The sequence below is a fragment of the Topomyia yanbarensis genome, chromosome 1 (assembly GCF_030247195.1).
Source record: "Topomyia yanbarensis strain Yona2022 chromosome 1, ASM3024719v1, whole genome shotgun sequence".
In the NCBI taxonomy this organism is placed as follows: domain Eukaryota; kingdom Metazoa; phylum Arthropoda; class Insecta; order Diptera; family Culicidae; genus Topomyia; species Topomyia yanbarensis.
In genome coordinates this window covers 20,127,985-20,149,520 of record NC_080670.1, presented here as the reverse complement: position 1 = coordinate 20,149,520, position 21,536 = coordinate 20,127,985, and the positions used below count along the sequence as shown (strand labels likewise).

Here is a 21,536-nt window from a genome sequence, read left to right as displayed (position 1 = left end):
GAAAAGCAAAACTCTATGGAAGCTATTGTTGTTCTATAAAACGTGACAATTTTTTGAATTCTGGTTAATTTAAAACAATTATTTGCCCCCTGATTTTTTTCAGCGATTTTGAAGGGGGGGGTGACATAATTTTTAAAAAATATTTGTAATGGCCTTATTAAACTCGACCTCGTGTTGCATGTTGTTCTTTTCAATGAAGTTTTCTGCCTAAACTTCTAAACGTGATCAAAACACAGTTTTTAACGTGATGTAGCTGAATGTACGTAACTTCAGCGAGATTAAGCTCCATTTTAACTTTAACTAATTGCTCCATTTCCTGAACTATGGGTCTAACACGAGTTTTATTAAAGTTGATCGAAATCGTGTTATCCCGTAGCACGGGCACTTTTGTTTCATTTGGCAAACTCATTTAACTCCACAGCCGGGGGTAACAATACAATATTGTTTATGCACTGATATGATACACCCAAAATCCGACGGGTATGTTTCTATTACTTTTGGGTAAGATTCTATTGTGTTTTCGGTAACAGACCACGCAATTGCGCATTGCGGTATTAAACTCATATTCCCGCAAAGGTAGTAAACGGTGGAATGACGAATTTCGGTTGCTGTTCATGTATGCGCATCACACAATCAAACACTTTTTCAGTATGTGTCAACCTCGGCTCTGTTCGGATGTAGGATAATCCGGTCGATTGCTATGATAGTATTAGTACCGAGTCAAATCAACCGGAATCCTGGCGGATCTCTGACCAAATTCAGGCTGGAATCTGCCCCAATATTGGCAGAAACCAGCCAGAATTACGGATTTTTACTGGGTAGGTTGGATAGTGGAATAAATAGTTTAGGCGGTTTCCGGATCCAGTCCCTAAATCCAGACCTCCCGGATTCAGACACGTGCCCAGATCCGAACCAGCTCCCGGATCTGGACCAGTATCCGGATCCGGACCAGTACCCGGATCTAGCCCATCCCCTTACCAAGTCCGGACCTGAACCAGACCCAGACTTGGCGTTTAGATCCAGACAAGTGTCTGGATCCGGACCCTCGGTTCGGATGCATGGATTCAAACCGTAGGTCTTGCTTCCCGTACATGACGGGAAGGACTGTTCATGTTTTATGCAGTCGCTACCTTGCTGTTAACGTCCGTGATAGAAAAGAAATTTCAATTTAACACCAGCCGAAATACTCCACCACTATTCCGAGTCGTTTTTTCTGACTGTGCTTTGAAGCTAGCCGAGTGTGAGCCGATCTTCAAATACGGAATGTGTCGTGTAGAGAAAATCGAATCTCGTCTTTGTCCACATAGTGTTCACTTCACTTGATGCGCAATACAATGACAAGCGAAGTGCTACACACTTCCAGACAATCCGACGTGATAATATTTATTGAATAAGAATTGATGAAACATGAGTGCGACGCAGAGAAGATTTGAATGTGTTGGTATTGCCGTTTGAAGAATTTTTTGTTGTGACCGTTTTAGCATGAAACGTCTTGCTATTAGAGCATTTTTTTCTTATTACCGTAAAGGTATTACGGCCGAGTTTTGGGTGTATGGACTGCTTGTGCAAAAGGCACCGATCGGCTTGTAGGTAGAATTGACTGTTTCACTTGTGCGGGACGATTTTTAGCTTCTGCTCAGGGCGAGATGTGAAGACAAACTGAGGGGAAACTGTGCCACTGCGACCACTATTCAGGTTATCTTTTGTGGCTGCCCCTGTTTGCTCTACATGTTACAAATTGCCCGAAACCAATGTAGTTGGAAGCGAGTTGTTTGTTTGTCCACATGTGTCGTCCCAAACGGGTAGTACATTATTAATGTAGCTAAGGATCCGTTTGGGACAAGTATGCCATGCCTCGTGAGGCGTGATGCCTTCCGAAGTAGCACAATGGCATACAATAGGTTCCGAGCTCTCGGGCTCGTAGTTAGAGAATCGACAATTGTCATCTTGTCTTTTGCCATTTTTTTCAGATAATACTTAGCAGGACAATGTCCTGCATATAAACCTGTGATTATAAGTAAATCTTTTCGTTTTAGATCCATTGGTTTTTTGGCTCTCGTTGTATCTGGATGTAGGAACTTCTTAGCTTGTCGAGCGCATTATACGTTACGCCAGTCGCTTAGTAGTTGGTCCTTTGCCCAAGCCGAAAGTTCTAGTTTGATTGCACAGGTAGATATACCTAGAAATGGATCTGGTCCATCAAACATTTGATGAACTACGCCTGACTAATTCGTCGGCCACTTCGTTACCATCGCTTCCTCGGTGGCCAGGTACCCAGAATATTATTACTTTATTCCGCGTTGTCAGTTTTTGTAAAGATGTGATGCACTCTCAAACCAATTTGGACTCACATTTCGACGACCTTAATACCAACAGTGCTGCTTGGCTGTCCGAGAAGATTGCGATTTTTGCATGTCTGTAGTTTCGTTTTCTACAGACCTCCGAGCAGATACACCTACGTATACCTTTACCTGGAAAACTATAGGCCACTTTCTCATTGATATCGCTTTCTTTAATTCTTGGTCCGTAGACTCTCGAGCCAGTCAGCTCACCCATTTTAGAACCATCCGTAGTATGGGACTCCCTACATCCAATATCTGACGATCCACTACGTGGACCTCATATGAGATATCGAAATTCGGTTTAGTCTACATTTTATCTTGAACTGTAGTCAAGACAGGGTTTAGTTTGAGTTCCTTTATTATACTCAGGTGACCATTTAAATCGCCGTCAAATAGTGGTTTACCCTTTAGCACTCTCAGAGAGCCAAGTCTCGCCTCCCCCATAACGTGCAATGCAATGACGGTAGATGAAGCATGGCTTCCATAGCTGTAGGCAGGCTTCGAAGGTGTTGATAGCCCATTTAATTAGAGCGATGTCTAGGCGCTCCTTTGGTGAACCTCTGGGCAAGGATGATTGTGGCACCTTTTGTATGGTGAAGGTTCACTTAAATTCAGCGAAAGATGCTAATTTTTTCGGTGTTTATTCACCGTCGATTTTTGGGGCCAATGCTTCGTCCTCTTTATTGTACCGACGGCTAGTCACAGGCTGTGTGTTGTTCGACGTTCCAGTAGCCTTTTCTGGTCCAGTTTTTTCTTCGGCTCTTACCGTTTGCGCACCTTCGCCTACGGGAGGTTTCAGATCCTCTCCTTGCGTTTCAGTTCGTGAGCCGCATACGGTAGGGTGCTTTTGTGTATTGCTCGTGAGACGGACTACCACCGATGCACTCGTTACCGTTGCTGCAGGCTTGCTATGATCAGAAGTCCGTCGTGAGGTGCTCCGTGTTGGGTCACCCAAAGGAGCTTTAATAGTCCATGCTTGCCTAGAACTTCAACGTTCGGCGAAGACTGGGGCCCCCTTCAACTGGCGCATTCTTGCCTTTCCGAATACGTAGTTCTGCTGGTTGTGTTGGGAGCTTATCAGTTTCACTGAAGCCTCATCTACCGCCAACAGGAGCTATACCGTTTTGAGGACCGTAGTTCTTTTCACGACCCTCCAGCATTCTATGCAGAAATTGTCGTTCGCATCGAGTAGCATTCAGCTGTGCATGACTGAGGGTATTCGCAGGGTACCCAACCGGGATGAGTTGCGACTTGGCCAATTCGTTGAAGGTTGGGCACTGCTCAGTTTTTAGTGTCTGTCTGGGATCCTGACCCTTGATCTTTTTCGGTTGCGGTTTCTTCCTGCACCCATTATTGTTCGGCGACCCCGTGGTCGTCGAACGCGGTCGCTTGGATGGTGCCTTCCCTATTGAGATTTTTGCCAACTCTAGCGCTTCAGGCTTCAGCGGGTTTGTGGCCGTTTCTCAGCAGACACCCATAGCCTTTCTTCGCCACTCCGCTTAAGTGGCTAGTTCTTCCTGTTCCTCTTGTTTTATTCTCGGAGCCATCCGACTCATCAGTTGCTCCATCGGACTGCTCTGTGTCCTCCCTGGTCACACAACCAAAACAAAAATCTCTTCCAATAGTTGGAAGCGACAATCACTTGCAAATAATGTTAGCATTTGCAATTTTGCAGTGAAAGCCGCTTGCAACCGCTGCAAGCATATAAAATCACTTCATCTCTCGCTATACGTACATACATTTCTTCAACACACTGTCAAAAGATTTCCACCACATTCAACGTGCCAATGCTGGTTGATACATCACCGCACGCCGAGTTTTTATTTACTGACTGCTTTTTATTCATTCTTCATCAACATCATCAAGCTCAGTATTGTTGCTTATTCATTACATACGAGGAATCATCGAATTCCGGACGTGCTGATTGTACGAGTTTTAACGCTCCGTTTTTATGTGTAAAAATAGATCAGTGCTTATAATCTGTACAACGATGCGTAAGGGCACGAGTTCAAATCTGGATGCTTCTTTTACTTTTTTCATTAATCGTGAAATCATCCAAATGTTTATATATGACTTTTATCCACCAGTAATCATCGGATAGCATGGTTGGATGCATAAAGTGTTGGTTAGTGATCTGTTCATGGGCAGCTCGTTTTTCAATGCCAACAGTTTTTTATCTAACGCCTATTTGGTCACCAATACACATACATCGCTAATACAATTGTTTTTTTCTGTTTCTTGCATTACATGCAAGAAAGCTTCTTGCAATTTTTGCACATTACCAGAACGCTTGCAATTTTCGGTCGTATTTGTTGCATTAATGTAAGCGAATCTTACCGGGTACGTTTTGGGTGTATAGAGGATAATTTTTGCCGTGTTTTACGGGTGTAAATTTTTAACCATAGAACGTTGCACTGGGGTAAAATATACCCCACGCCATCTTTGGAACCGTGTGAAGACGAGAATACGGCATTTGCTGAGCTGGGACCCTAACCATAATTTAATATAGCCATTTTGCTTATAGCCTTCGTGGAAGCAGGTTTCAGAGTTGGCGTGGGGTACATTTGTACCCCAGTGTACGGTTGCCGTCAGTGTTTCGTCAGGTTTAATGCTGTCAGTGGAAATGTGATTCGTGACAATACCAGTTTAAATACTGGTTGTTTTACTACGTAAGTAACAATTAGTATTATATATTCGTTTTTAATCACTTATTCGATTAATTTAATTTAATTTTGAAGTAGAAAAAAATCGTTCTTATTTTTGCTGATTTTTATTGTTTATTTTTCATAGTTTTTCAAAATAATGACTCGCAAGTATAATTGGCGCCCAGTATATGCTGTAACAGTAACGTTGCGTGTTATAAATGTATTACTGATCAGAAATATTTTTTTCATTTCAATTTCCATCTCATTTCGTGGCATTTTCCAAAACCGAATTTTTAAACTTTCACTCTTCCAAATAATTGCACTTTATCAAAAATTTCGAAATTTCATTTTCTTCCGTTTCTAGACCATTCTTTCAACTTTTAGAATCATATGTTTTTTTTTCAAATTGATTGGAAATATGCAAAGTTATAGTAATTTTTGTGAAAAAAGTCAAAACCACGATTTTTTCAATTTTTTTTTTCGTTCAAACCAATTTATGTATCATTGATTCAATAAATTCCGTACTTTCACTCACGCATCTGTTTTCGCAATCAAAAAACGAAGAAAATGATGTATTATACTTTCTTTTGTTTGCATTTTACCTGCGAAAATTGCGATCAAACGCGTCGGATACATTTGTACCCCAGTGCAACGTTCTAGGGTGGAAAACGCAAGTGCAACGTTCTAGGGTTAAGCGATTCCTCTGCCGCAGAATCTCTGTCCTATTTTTACGCTTTGAGTTTTTTTTTCTCGATTTTTATATTCCAATATGTTTGAAAAGGGGTTATACGAAGTATTATCTGCCTTTGCGACTTTGTGGGACCTCGATCGCGTTCAACCATTTTCTGATTTGATCTTAGCGTCAAGCTTGTACTACGTCTGTGGTAGATTCTGATGAGCTGAAGTTGAAACGCAATCCATGATTTACTATAGAAAACAATGAAAAATATGGTAAACAAAAACTTATTAATCGAAAACAATAGAAAAACGAATGCAGGAACTGCCCAAAACAATCGGGATCTAAAAAACAAACAATAAAAATTTCGGTTGATGACTACCATATTGTGTATAGGTAAAAACTTAACACAAGTTTCCTGTACATGTACAAATCTCGCAAAAAAGGTATTGTTTTCAACAAAAGAATATTGATTATGTTTAAAATATTTTGCAAAGGGTTATCTTCGTTTGAAGGTTAGCAGTAGACCAAATTTTTAAAGCGTGAATATGATAAATCGTGTCAGGAAAGTGTGACCTCCTTAATTCATTAATGAGCCAATTGGCTGGAGCCACTTATCTGCATTAAACTCTATTCCCAACAATAAAATTTTGAACCAAAACAAATTCAGTAGCTGTTTTCACTGTATTATCACAGCTCTTGTGTACCTAAACTTCGTTGAGTGAAATCAAAACAACTGAACCAAACCACGCATAAAAAGTAAGAGTAGAACTGATTACACGACCTTCATTTATTTTTATTTCAGTTCAGTGGTCTAAGTTCACGGTTTTGAACAATCGAACTCCACAACAGACGTCAATCGTAAGAGTGAAAGACAAGCGGCTCGTTGGTCTAGGGGTATGATTTTCGCTTCGGGTGCGAGAGGCCCCGGTTCAATTCCCGGACGAGCCCGAGTGGTTTTTTTTTATGGCGTACCCATCGGTTAAGTATTGACCCTGATACTTTTATTACATCTCAGTCAAGCGTCAGAGATGACACGGCTACAACAAGCTGGTGAGAGATTTTAATATCCGTTATACGATACTCAAGTGACTCAAGTAAATCAGCTGTTTTTGCTGTTATTTTCGTTATCGCCATGTACTTTGAAAAATGTGCTGGCATACGGTTCAGGTTTTGCCGCCTAATGCCAGCGGGTTTTTATGTGACTTGGTATCTTCTGCGGTGAGGGGCAATGATGGGTGATGCATGTGCAGGTTTGTGACTGTATGGCGTTTATGGTCATGACTTCACACGGAAGCAAAGCAGTGGAATGACGAAATAGTAAACCCGCGGATTCACGTAGTTATTGGCACCTGAATGAATGGCACTACCATTGCTCCGGCATGTGTTTCCATTGAACGGAAAAGTCAGCAATCCATTACTGCATATTGTAAAAAATGTTGATGGGTGCGAATTACAGTGCTGAAGCGCATGCACCCTGACTCACCAGGAGCGAATAAGAATTTAATTAAGTTACGTATTCTAAGATCATGCAACGTTCTTTTCGCATCAGTGACCCAGCAATCGTCCGGATTTGGCAATCAATCCTTCACTCACTGTTTGACTCGTTGCTAACTTCTAGAAAAAACATTTCCCATTGTTTTTGAAAATTATTGACGCACGAGGTGACGAAAAGTACTCTTGAGCACAAAACAGTAGGTATAGACGACATCATCGGTCGGTCAGGGCGGGCGGTGCGAAGGTGCAAGCAACGGATGCCATTCATCTGAACGTAAACGATAGAAAAAGAAAAAAAACTCGGTTCTGACGAAGACGGCAGCGTCGTCCACGGTCAGCACAGGCAAACCCATGACTATAGCGATAACGTGGTTATCGCATGCTTGCTCGGCGGTAGGCCAAGACGAGACGCCACCGCTAGATTATTTAGACGTGAGTCGAATATTGATAGAGGAACTGTAAACATCATGGATGGCTTGGACCTCGTTGCATTTCGGTTAGTACGGTGAACTTCGGGGCAAACTATAGTGACTTGCTGTAATAACATTGATTGTTTACGACGCAAGCACGCCTATCGCTGACAGCGTTTTGTTGAGGTTATGTTCATACCTACAAACGCAGACCTTCTTCAATGCCCTCTCGGGGTTTGAGCTTGCTCGGTTCAATATCCCAAGTGCTAAATTTGATTTCAATAAAACCAGGGAATTTGCCTTTTGACAACTCTAATTTTCAGCTCAAATTTGTCTGGTCACTTCTAGAAACAATGTCAAGTCGAAAAAAAGCACATGCCTTAATCACAAGCGTTCAGCCCAATCCCGCGGGGGAAAACACATTGTCGACCCAGTTAGAAATAAAAAATAAAACACATGACGCCTGTAAATTTCCGGTGTTTGACGGCACAAACAGAACGTTGCTTGTGTTTATTTGTGGAAAGAATTCAAGCTAGCCACGGTCTAAATGAAACGGAACTTGAACAAACAATCGTGGTGCCTGTCAGCGTCGTGAAAGATAGCGTGTTAATCGTCCTAATGACCATACGCGATAGCTCCTGCACTTCGTGATGTCAGCTGATTGAAGCTCTGTCTGAGACCGCGTCTGGCTAAAGGTCGAGGAATCTTGCCAGGCGAAGGCGACAGAAAGTTGGCGATTGGCGACGGATGTCCAACGGCATACTTGACACTTGGATGGATGGCATCATTCTTTGGCTCATGTCATCGTGCTCGTTGATTGCGACGTTATATTTGGTTTGTTGAGTCGGACACGCCGAAAAGTCGATTCCAGGAATGGGGATAATGGCTTGTTTGTCCAAGTCGGAGAAGATGACCGATTGTATTTACTGGAAGTTTAAGGAACTAATTGGTCGTTTTAGTGCCAACTTTATGGTTTGCTGTTCACTTGGCACTTACAAAAATGAAGATTATAGTCAGTTAATTATTTAGCTGAATCAATGTCAAATATTGAATCAATGATACATAAATTAGTTTGAACAAAAAAAGCGAAAAAAATCGCGGTTTTGGCTTTTTTCACAAAAATTACTAAAACTTTGCGAAATTTCAACCGATTTAAAAAATCTAATGATTCTAAAAGTTGAAAGAATGGTATAGAAACGGTATAAAATGGAATTTCGATATTTTTGAAAAAGTGCAATTATTTGGAAGAGTGAAAGTTTAAATATCGGGTTTTGGAAAATACCTCGAAATGGGGTGGAAATTCAAATGAACAAAATATTTCTGACCAATAATACATTGGTAAAACGCAACGTTACTACAGTAAGATTCCGTTTTTGGCACGTTCCGTTTTTGGCATGCTCCATTTTTGGCAACAAAAAAGTTCCGTTTTTGGCAACAAATGGGTTCCGGTTTTGGCAACATTAATTTTGTTCATAGTAAATCTTTTGAAAAATACTCAATAATCATTTTGTTGTAATAATGGATATCGCTTTTGACTCTATTTCCAAACATAGGAGTCATATTCACTATATATTATGGAGGCGGACATAGCGAATGAAGTTAAATTTGTTGATTTTTTCTATTATTTCATACCATTTCACATATTCTTATATAATTAATGTACTTGTGACATTTGTGATGTCACAAATTGAAAATAAAAGCTTTTAAGGTAAGGTTCAATTTTTGGCACGGTTCCAGTTTTGGCAACAGAAAAAAAAATTATTGTTGCCAAAAACGGAATCCTACTGTATTACAGTAGTTACTGTGAGCAAATTATACTTGCGAGTCATTGTCTTGAAAACTATAAAAAATGATCAATAAAACAGTAAAATCAGCAAAAATGAGAACGATTGTTTTCTACTTCAAAGCTAAATTAAATTAATTTAAAGAATCATTAAAAACGATTTTATAATACTAATTGTTACTTACGTAGTAAAACAACCAGTATTTAAACTGGTATTGTCACGAGTCACATTTCCACTGACAGCACGAAATTTGACGAAGCGCTATCGGCAACCGTACACTGGGGTACCCCACGCCAACTCTGAAACCTGCTTCCACGAAGGCTATAAGCAAACTGGCTATACCACCTTTTCCCTACTCTTACTAGGAACTCTAAATTGAATTATGGTTAGGGTTCCAGATCGGTAAATGCCGCATTCTCGTCTTCACACGGCTCCAAAGGTGGCGTGAGGTACATTTGTACCCCAGTGCAGCGTTCTAGGGTTAAGGAGATTTGTTGGCCAAACTCCGAGGTTTTTTCCAGTTAAATCCACCAGCTCATAGGAAGATGCTGGTGACAATTTTTGCCGGTAAGTATTGTGGTCCGAGTTTAGCATTGTAAGACTCGAGAGCATTCGACAACTTCATGTTTCGACGGTAAACCATTTGACCGTTTTCAAAAGGTTTGGCGAACTTTCGATGTCACAAGTTGTATGGGTGTCGAATGCCCTCGCTTGTCTTTGCCAAACTTTTAACCACAATCTCCCGGATTTTGTCTAACTGTTGGTGTCTTGTTTCTGGATCACCTTCGCCGTAAATTCTGCTGAAGTCATCGGAAGATGCCATTCCACACTCGTGTGTAATGAAATGAGGACTAAACCCAGTTGAGTAATGAACGGTAGCATTTAGGAAAATTGCAAGCGTTCTGGTAGTGTGCAAAAATTGCAAGAAGCTTCCTTGCATGTAATACAAGAAACAGAAAAAACGAACTTTGCCTATGTATTAGCGATGTATGTGTATTGGTAAGTAATTTGAGTTAAACAAAAAAGGCAGCTGGCATTGAAAACTGAGCCCCCGCGGGGAGATCACTAAACAACACTTAAGTTCATCCAACCATGCTATAGATAAAAGCCGTATCTAAACACTTGGATGATTTCACGATTAATAAAGAAAAGTGAAAAACGCACCCAGATTTGAACTCACGTCCTTGTGCATCATTGCAGTGACTATAGACACTTTTCTATCTTTGCACATGTGAAGAGAGAGCGTTAAAACTCGTAGAATCAGCACATCCGCCATTTGATGCCGTCTCGTGTGTAATGAATAAGTCACAAAACTGCGATCCATGATGTTGGTGAGGAATGAATAAAAAGTTGACGGAAAATAAAAACTCGCCGTGCGTTGCTATATCAACCAGCATAGGCATGTGAATGTAGTGGTAATCCTTTGACAGTTGTGTTGAAGAAACGTAGGTACGTATAGCAAGAGATGAAGTGATTTTATATGCTTGCAACAATTGCAAGCGGCTTTGACTGCAAAATTGCAAGCGATGCTAGCATTATTCGCAAGTGATTGTTGCTTGCAACTATTGCAAGAGATTTTTGTTTTGGGTGTATCACCGACTATAAGCACTGCTTTATCTGTGCACATGCAGACAGTGCGTTAAAGCTCGTACAATCAGCACATCCGCAGTTTGATGATATCTCGTGTGTAAAGCGGCCCTTACACGTTCAATATTTTCGTCAATACCAGTATTGACGATATTGTTACAATATTTCAATCCCGTTTGAAATCCACATCGTCAATAATTTTTTTTCCATTACACGTACAATACTTTTGTCAATACTCTCTAGTATTGACAAAAATATTGAACGTGTAAGGCCCGCTTAATGAATAAGCCACAAAACTGCGTTTGATGATGTTGGTGAGGAATGAATAAAAAGTAGACGAAAAATAAAAACTCGCTGTGCGTTTCTATTGGGATTTTCGATAGATGTGCACCGGTGTGGTGGAGTGCACTGGTTTTGCCCTTTCTAGCAGAAGTGTCAATCGAACATACCCAGTTTTCTGCACTTCTGCTAGAAAGTGCAAAAATGGTGCTGTTCCAGTGCACTCCACTACACCGATATCAATCAATCGAAAATCCCATATAACACCTAGTATAAACACGTAAATGTGGTGGGAATCCTTTGACAGTGTGTTGAAGAAACGTATGTACGTATAGCGAGAGATGAAGTGATTTTATATGCTTGCAATAATTGCAAGCGGCTTTCACTGCAAAATTGCAAGCGATGCTAACATTATTTGCAAGTGATTGTCGCCTGCAACTATTGCAAGAGATTTTTGGTTTGGGTGCACAAACTTCAAAAGTTATGATTTTTTTATGAAAAATCCGCAGAAATTGGAGGAATCGAACTGAAGATCCTCGAAGATCCTCAAAATACATATGATAATTGAAATCTGTATATATCAGATAGTTTTTTATGCTCTAAAAATTCGTTTTCGCTATATGCATTTTTTATTGTTATAAAAAAATCAACATTGGCATCATACGACCTATATTAGAAGTTGTGTGTCAGACGAGTGTCTCGGAAACTAGGTAATGCCAAACTGCAACCAAGTAAGTCAAACAAACACATTACTGATAAGTTTTCCGATCACATGCATCTTAAACTTGTCTATACTCAAAACCATGAAACTTTGAATATCCATGCGCAAAACCAAAAATCAAATAAAACTTCGAAAATTCGATTAAAAATTACGACGAATAAAAACAGGCTTCAGTTTATTAGAAAATAGACGGTCATTTGTGTAATGTAACAATCATTCAAAGTTTACCGTTAGCGTTGAAAGATAATTGTGAAAGAATATATGACTTACTGTAACATCATCGTTATATGCGTACATTAAATTCATAATAATCCAATGATATCACCTGAAGATATTATCGTGATATAAGTCTGCTTGACTAAATATCAACATGAGATATAAATTTGATAGGTTTCTGTTGTGACGTTCTGATCGGGTTAATTATCCACCTTACAATCGAAGGAATGTATATAAAATTGTATCATTTTCAATAGAGGTGTGCGCCGCCGCGCCACGCCGCCGATTTCAGGTAAAAGTTGTTAGCGCGCTGACCATTTTTTACCTGAAATCGGCGGCATGACGCGACGGCGCACAGCTCTAATTCTCAATGCTTCGTTCCTAAGAATGAAATGGCGAAACATTTGTGATTGAGTTCGACAAATACTCGTATTGAGTACCCCCATCTACACGCAACCATTTTCGCCAATACGTCGAACAAAGTTGACCGACTACTATAACCAAACGGTTCCAAGCGGGTAGAGTGATAATATAAATAAGGCGAAAATATCGTTACCCTATGTGCATACACTCATGTTCAACACTGATATTTATGAGACATACTCAGGGAAATTTAAATTTCTCCTACTGATACAAAAGCATACGTTTGCTCTTTACATTCCTCTACATTCATACAGTACTCAGAGCCACTCGCGGTGAGTTTTAAATTAACTCACCATGAGCTTTCGGTGGCGTGTGTATATTTCCAAACAATTGCAACAGTTCGCAAATACGGGAGAATGGAACTGTTAGGAAAAGAAGACAGCGTCAACCGCAAGAATACTCAACTGACGCTAGTCACTCACGGCGGCTTGTACTAATCGTAGCGTTTGCCTCGTTTGCAACACAACACTCTCGCGTCTTTGAAATCGTTCGGAAAACGGTGCTTGTATTCCAGTTTCAGCAACCTTGGCTCGAAGTTTTTAGACAACTGTGGGGACATACTTTCCACTGGGAGTAGGGCACATCGGGCTAACTAGAGTCTGTATACAATATAGAGTCCCGTACAGAGGAATGCGCAACACTGCGTAGAATACAGACTGCTTATTTTTTTCTGGCAACCGGAATATTTACTGTAACTTTGAGTGACTTCGATCAAATTACAGAATAAATTCATACTGAATGAAAAATTAAGCAACTTATCGTGGCAAACGAAACATCCCAGCGAAAATCATAAGAAATGAGAAAGGGTAAATATATAAACAAATAGTGTTTCACTCCTATTATTGTAATATTTTTCCTGCCAATAACAATACTCCCCTTGGGAGCATGCATAGCGGCATAGCTAAAGAAGTATGTTTGTTTACTTTGCACGATAGGTATTACGAATCTTTTCTTAAATCCACATTGCGACTTTTCAGCCGTGCGCCACCGGGCCGTGCGTTGAGTTACGCGCCGATCTAGTTTGCATCAGTGCGAGTGAGAAAACGTTTTGACGTTTGTTTTTGTTTCGATCGCACTCGTGTGTACCCCATATAGCAAGAACTCGACGAAATGCTAGATTATCTCGAGATAGACAATAGCCGGTGACATGTTCGATAGGTAGAATCGGCTTCATTCTGTGCGAACCTTTAAATAAGTAAACAACGCCCTTCCCGTATAAATAAATACCATTCCAGAAATCTTCGGAACAATTTCCTAACTATTCATATAATACTCACCATATTTGGAATACTACTGATACATTCCACCATTATAATTCCATATCAACATTTGAATAGGGCTAATAAGATTTGTAAACAAACTTTTGTTTTGTTGATTTCTCCTAATTTGTTATCATTTCAACACAGAAAACATTTGAAATTGATTCTACCAAGGATAAAGATGTTGATTCATGTGTATTTTTCATGAAATTCAACTCGGTAGCGGAATAATGAGCGAAATAAGTTTGTTTACAAAAGTCTCATTAGCCCTTTTGAAGAATTACTATTGAAATCAACTATTATACTACCATACTCATTTTAGTTACCGTTTCCAATACCTTCCGTGTATCCTATATTGGAGATTTGTATACTACATCGTACTTTTGCGCTAAAGGTTAATATAACTCTGGTGGTCTTTGTTATTCGCATATCTGTTCACGCTGCTCCAAAAACCTGTAGCTTAACATGATCAAAAATCCTCATTTTGCAATATTACGGCGATAGCTCAGTTGGATAAAGCGATAATTAGTCTCAACTAAGCTCTCATCAGAAGATCATTGCGTGTAACAAAATGAAATTTCATCAATCGATAAAATTGAAATGTGAAAGGGAAGACATTTTTTTTCTACGCCAATATTTTATACATCGCTAGATCTAAAATATACATGCCACCATAATCTGTATAGTTCTTGAAGGGTATGTTGGCAAAATGTATATGGAAAATCGCATATTTTGGTATGGTGACTGTTCTTAACGACCCGTTGTTTGTATGGTCGAGCATGGAAAAACAACACTGGTTATGTTCGATATTATACCAGGCAATGGTTAATCTATTGTTGAACGAACCATATTCAAAATGGTTTTTCGACGTTTAATACAAAGGTTGGCATATGGTACAGATTTATGCGGGTTGGGGCTAACCCTAAATTGGACATACATAAAGTACATCAGAGAAACGGTCTTTTAATACTGCGGTTGTCGAATGGACGTGAACGAGATGGACAATGAGCGCGTGCAACCTGTAGCTGGATGAAGACGGATTGAGTAAGATTGTCATTTTTCTTCGATGAAGTCGATAAAACAGATTAAATAGGATATGAAGAAGAAAGGCATTAACAAATATCGTTGTGGGCTTTTTTGTTGATATAAGTTATGTGTCGGTTCGGTCATAATTTTTTTATCGATAGTTTCGAGATAGTGTTCGAACCGAAGATCCGGATGTTTGTTTACTTCCAGGGGCCCAGCGGCCTTGCTTAGCTTTGCAAGTATAAAACTAATAAACTCAAATATGCCAAATGTTCCCACCTTTCTCTTCATCATGTATCTTGATGTTGTGTGTAGTGATGGGCATTTTGAAAAATGAAATCGATTTTGCTACATCGATATTTTTAATTCGAAAAAATCGATGTTGTCAAACATCTAGCCAGGAAAAATCGATGCAAAAAATCGATTTTTCGAGATAAAAAGATCGGTTGTGGAGAAAATCGCGTTTTCATCAAGGGAAATTTTAAAGAAAAATAGATTTTATGGAATTAATACAATCGATGTTGTCAAACATCGAACCGAAGAGATCGATTTCTCAAGATGAAAAAATCGAATTTGAAAAAAATCGCATCGACATCGCCCATTCCTAGTTGTGTGAAATTCCGAAAAACAGGCATCTAACCGAATTGACTGGATTGGAATCAGCGATGCCGCATGTTTTTGTAAAATGTCTGTAGAAAAATAATTAAAATGTCTGCAAAAGTCTGTAGATTGTTGTGTAAATGATATTTACACTAGGTTATTACTTTAAAAGAAGCTTGAAATTAGTAAACTATTGTGAAGGAATCACTCGTATTTGGATTAAATTATTTTAGGGCAATTTTGTTAAACACTGTTACTCTTTCAAAAGTCTGTAGATTTCTGATTACGTCTGTAGGAGACCATCAAAAGTCTGTAAAATACAGACATGTCTGTAAATCTGGCATCGCTGATTGGAATATCAGAAAAATTGACGTACCTATTCCAAATTTTCAAGCAAAACCGATATTGTATAATCGCACTAAGTTGCTTTTAATCACCACGAAGGTAAACAAAACTAATGTCCCCGCGCCTTCATAATTATCTGCTAGATTAAGTTCTATTTAAAATCTGCCAACGCCAGTTGAGTACTACGCAGCCTACTCCTAACAGTTCAGGTTGCACACATGCTGCCACTATCGTCATCCGCCCATGCAGTAAGAGTGGCGAGGCACTGAGGCAGTAAACAGAACTGAGTAGAATCGCGCGGGTTACGCGGTAGAGTGAATCTAAGATTGCTCGACGCTCGCTGCCTGGCAGCAGAAAATGATTAAACGATCTAGAGTGGTAGATAAGCGAAATGATGTCGAGGAGCTGCGACATGAGCCGGTTGTTGTCATAGTGAAAGACATATGACCGTCTAGCGTTAAGATTGGCAAACCCCATTCCGGCTGTTGGCGGGGAAAGGAAACTTAATTTTCGAAAATAAAGGTTTATTAGTTCATTTCCCGGGTTTGATGGTTGACGAACCTACCAGAAAGAGTTCGGCAGGAAGGAAGCATGGGGCATTTTCGCTCGCTCGAGTCTGTGACGAATTTCGTGTATCAGTGAGGGAGTAGACACTCTCCCTCGGCCCCCCTGAAGCTAGATTTTATCTGCTCGGGACGGAAAGTAGTTTAAAATTTATGTCCCTGGAGGTGGAAGACTTTTTGGGTGGACGAGAAAAAAAACCGGGCAAAGTATTATTTTGATTCCTATCGTGCAGTGTCCAGTTTTATTTTTTTGCTCTTAATTATGTTTATCGTTTAAGGTTCACGAGATGTCGGGCTATTAGTTGCAATGTGCTTCAGTTTGGTAGTGAAATCGGAAATTGAGTTCCGCAGCTGTAATGAGTTATAATTTATCAAGTTAGCTGTATAAATTAAGTCCTTCGGTTTATTCGAGCGGATAGGAGCAATAAATTACTCACATGAGAAAAAATAAATTGTTCAATCTTTGACCGAAAATGATCCTGATAACGAGCGATTGGTTATATCTCGTCACAGCGTTTCTGTCTATTTATTAGGATTGAAATGCTCAAGTCAACTATCAGAAACTGGAGCGATTATAATATTAGTAAATCAATCAGCGTTAAAATATTAAAGGGCGATTTAAAACGATTATTTCTTTGTTGTTTGTTGGATGATTATCTTTGAACACTTTCTTGATTTTCGCGAGCAAAGATATTCGGCCGTGACAGAAATATTGAAAAATCGCCCTGATAAGCTTTGGGGTGTGGTAAATAGTTTAAATCAGGCAAATGACATTGCTGGTTACAGGCTTCTTACGAAGGAGTACATAGTATATGTACCAGCTAATCGGGTTGAAGTATGTGGGGTCGTTTTCGATTCAAGTTTGAATTGTGCGGATCTGCTGACACATGAGGTTGGCTGTTTTAAAGACCCCATACTTCAGCCAGTGAAGATACTGAAGTGCAAAAGTTTGCATTGACGGAGCTGACCAAAAGAGGACAAATGTAAAATTCAGACTCCTATCGGGTGACCTTCGCCAGGTCTGCGTTAACTCACTATCTCCTCTTTGAGAAGGTTCGTCTACCCGTTCGTCTTTTTGTGCCGTGGGTCATGAACGGTACTAATTGTAAACAACTGAGACACACAACCTCCCATTGTAGCAACAACGAACCTTGTTGTGGGAAATGTAGTGGGAATCATGTGGATGATTCCTGTAGAAGGGATGACGAAAAGTTCCTCCACTGTGGGGGACCCCCCCCCCCATGTAGTCTCCCGACATGTCCCGCGTACAAACAGCGCGAGGTGAATCTTAAGCGTTCTATTCAGGGATGTTCTGGCAGAAATGTTAAAGATAACTATGCCACCGGTTTCTACGAACATCTATACTAACTTGTCTATTAACGAAGGCGACTCTGATGAACCCCTAGAGGGAACATCTACTGTGCCTAAAAGCAAGAGGAATGAACATTTCCTGCCCTCAGCTTCGTTATAAAGGCCTGCAGGTGCTCTGAAATCTGAGCTCAGATAAAGAGTTCTCAGCACTTCCGGGGGCATCAAAAACCTAAAGTGTTCCCGTATCTCAGCTAGAGAAAGAAACCAACACTGGCTTAATCAATTTTTTCTGACATAGTGGACCATATTCTTACAGCATTTAATATTTCTGACCCTAGTAAATGCATCTTGATAAGCTTTCTCCCTACAGTAAAACATTTTTGATGCAGTTCACTATTATATGGCCAATCCTTTCAGCGATTGTATCCTTCAATGGCTAATGCATCGAACGAGGTCGCGGATCTGATCACTGTTCTACAGTGGAATTGCAAAAGCATTATCCCGAAAAACCATTCTTTTAAAATTTTGATAAATAATTTGAAATGCGATGCATTTTCATTATGCGAAACGTGATTTACTCCAGAAATAGACCTTCCACGATTTTAATATTATTCGCTAGGATTTAGAAGACACCTTCAGAGGAGTACTTTTGGGGATCAAAAGTGCTATTCTTTCAATAGAATTGACCTCTCTTCGACACTAGGTATCGAAGTTGTTGCTTACCGAACTAAAATTTAAGACAAAGGCCTTAGTTGGGCACCGACGGCTTCGCGATATTGCGAAGCTCCTCTCCTTGAACACGGGTGAAATGGCACGGATTCCGGCCCCTCAAGCGCGCCCGAGTGGCTTAGACTCGTCCCTCTGCCCGACTTTGCTTCGGTTAGATTGCATGTGGATCCGTGACCCTCCCGACAGCGACCATCTGCCAATCGTAATTACTATTGCTAACGATTCAGAGCCACCGAATACAATCAATTTTTCGTATGATCACGAAGCGTGATATCCGGCAAAATCTAGCCCACACCAGAGCTTCATTCGGAGGAAGAGTACGGGTTCTTGGCTGGCTTGATTCTCGACATCACGATTCAAGCTCAGACTGAACGCGTACCAGAAGCGATAAAGAGTGCTCAGACGTGTACGCGACGAAGGTCGCCGCGTATAAGAACATTCAGGACGACAGGCTACCCGCTAGCTGTTGACAGTACTCGATGTTAGACACGCGAATGAAAAGTCTGATGAAAGCCAAGAAACGTACTTACTGAAGCCGGTTCGTTGACGGATTAACGAGCGAAACATCGATGAGCAATCTATGGGGCACGGCCCGACGTATGCGAAAGCGAAAGTACTAACGAGAGTGTGGACTATTTAAACCGTTGGATATTCGATTTCTCCAAGAAGGTTTGTCCGGATTCCACTCCGGCACAGAAGATCTAGCGTGTCGCGCCCCCTCACGATATCATGAACGAAACGCCATTTTCGATGGTGTACTTCTCACTTACTCTCTTATCATGTAACAATAAAACCTCAGGGCGGGACAAAATCAAATCAAACTTGTTTATTTATTCAATAAGTGCCCTGAGGGTAATATTATCACACGCGATTAGAGACAAGTGAGAGTCATCGCCATCCAAAAACCAGAAAAACCAGCCTCTGTTCACAAATCGTATCGGTCAATTGCAATGTTTTCGTGTATCCGGAAGTTGTTTGAGAAAATGATCTTGTTTCACCTTGGGTCGAAGCAAATGGCTTATTGTCAAATACACAATCTGTGTTCCACAAAGGCAAAAGGATATTTTTTTATTTTTATATGCTTGAAAGGGATAAACGATTGCCTTGCGTTGCTCTCAACAGAAATCCAAATGGCCTATGCTAGAAAAGAGCAGATGGCATACGTTTTCTTGGGTATTAAGGGGGCTTTGAGTCAGTTTCTATCAATATTCTTTCTGAGAAGATACATCAGCATTGTCTTTCAGAAATTTTACACAACTTTTTGCTAAAACATTTATCTGAAAAATACATGCATTTTTCGCATGGCGATTTATTGACTTCATGAATTAGTTACATTGCTCTTCCCAGGAGTTCAGTCCTAGCCCTCTACTCTACAACTTTTAGGTCAATGACATTGACGAATGTCTTGCAAATTCCTGCACGTAAAGGGTGCTTGTAGATGATGGTGTGGTCTTTATTACTAGTTGCAAAGCTGTCGATTTGCAAGGACTATTGCAGGATACCTTGAACAATTTGTCTGGTTGGGATCTCCATCTGGGTATCGAATTCTCCACGGAGAAAACTGAGCTCGTCGTATTTTAAAAGACACCTCAACCAGCACAATAAAAGCTACAATTAATGGGTCAAACTGTTGCTTATTCAAATACCTCGGGTTATTCTCCAAGTAAAACTGAAGAGGGTATACGTCCTCTCAAAGTTATCTTTGATACTGCATCGAATCAAAGTCATTCTCGGTTCCAATATACCGTTGGACTACATACTTCCGGCTCCGTAACTGATATTCATCTAGGTATCCGTACTGAGGCATGTATATGTTCCTCCGAAGCACCGTAAGACCGACATCATTGCTCTCACTTGAGTACTGTGGCTCTAAATTGTCATAACTTTCCTTACCCAGTAATCTTTACCTAATTGAATCTCATTAAAATGTAAAAAAAGATACTATCTCCGTTTAAATGCATTTCCGTTTCCAGCTCAGAATATACTATCAGAACGTGAGAGGACTTCGCATAAAGATCGATGAGCACTTCGTAGCTGTATCCGACGCAGAGCACGATGTTATGATCCTTGCAGAAACATGGCTGAACGACTGCCACCAAATCATTGCTGGTAAAAAGAGGGTGGTGGTGTACTCATAGCTGTTCCCACAGATAACAGACATTTGGGCTAGAACAAAATTTCTTCGAAAACCTGTGTAAACTTTCGAATTGATAAACGTTGGAAATCAATGTTCCACAATTGCCATCCACACAACTGTTTGCAAGACGTGTTTGATAGCTGCACTCCAACTGCATTGCATCGATCACTGCGCCATCTACAAGCGTTTGCCAAACGTGTTTCTGACGTCTAATTTATTCGGAATTTCAGTAGCGGGTATTTACACACATTTCGAATCGAGCCTAAACGTCTGATATCTGTTCTGTTTGTTATCAGTTAGTGGCTGAACAAAAAGTTGTAGCAATAACGACCTGCACCCATGGTACTAAAACATATGTAGGTGTCGTACACCTCCCTCCGCACTTCGCAGATAACATAAACGTTATTTAGAATCATATTCAATCCGCACTCGACATTGCCAATTCGCTAGAACGCCGAGCTGCTTATTTTTCATTTGTTGGAGATTACAACCAGCCTGGTTGCCGACCATTCCGACTGAGATCTAGCTTTCTTCTAGTTTGAGCCGTTTGAGATCTAGCTTTCTTCTAGGTACTCATAAATATTAGAAAGGCTTTCGTATAGTTTATCGAACAAATCATTTGGCTAATGAAACCGATTCGTAATAAGCCAACGAAAGTCGTTTCGTGGTTTTTACGAAAAACTCGTAATAAAAATAAGAGTGTTTGAATAGAACTACGAATGATTTATCATATGTACGCAAAATTTGTATATTTTATACAAATTGTCTGTACATAACTAATTATTAGCGATTAGTGCTGATTTTTTTACTCGATTAACGCAAATAATCGATGAAACTCTAAAATAATCGAAAAATCAATAATCGAATATAAGTTTTCGGTAAAATTGAGTAAATCGATTAGGTGATATCAATTAATGGACAACATAATTCATGAAGAATATGTACTACTGCTAAATATGAAAATAGTAGAACAAAAATGACAAGCG

At 40.1% G+C, this 21,536-nt stretch overlaps 1 protein-coding gene, 1 non-coding gene and 1 pseudogene across 2 annotated transcripts in view; 2 read left to right on the top strand and 1 right to left on the bottom strand.

Annotated features, from left to right (window-relative positions):
- The window catches only part of LOC131677056 (mpv17-like protein), a 314,479-nt gene that overhangs the window by 114,452 nt on the left and 178,491 nt on the right, over positions 1 to 21,536 (top strand). The window lies entirely within an intron of this gene.
- The window catches only part of LOC131693717 (uncharacterized), a 50,581-nt pseudogene that overhangs the window by 10,842 nt on the left and 18,203 nt on the right, over positions 1 to 21,536 (bottom strand).
- Positions 6,544 to 6,614, top strand: Trnap-cgg (transfer RNA proline (anticodon CGG)). Its single transcript has one exon. It is a non-coding gene; the product is annotated as a tRNA-Pro (tRNA).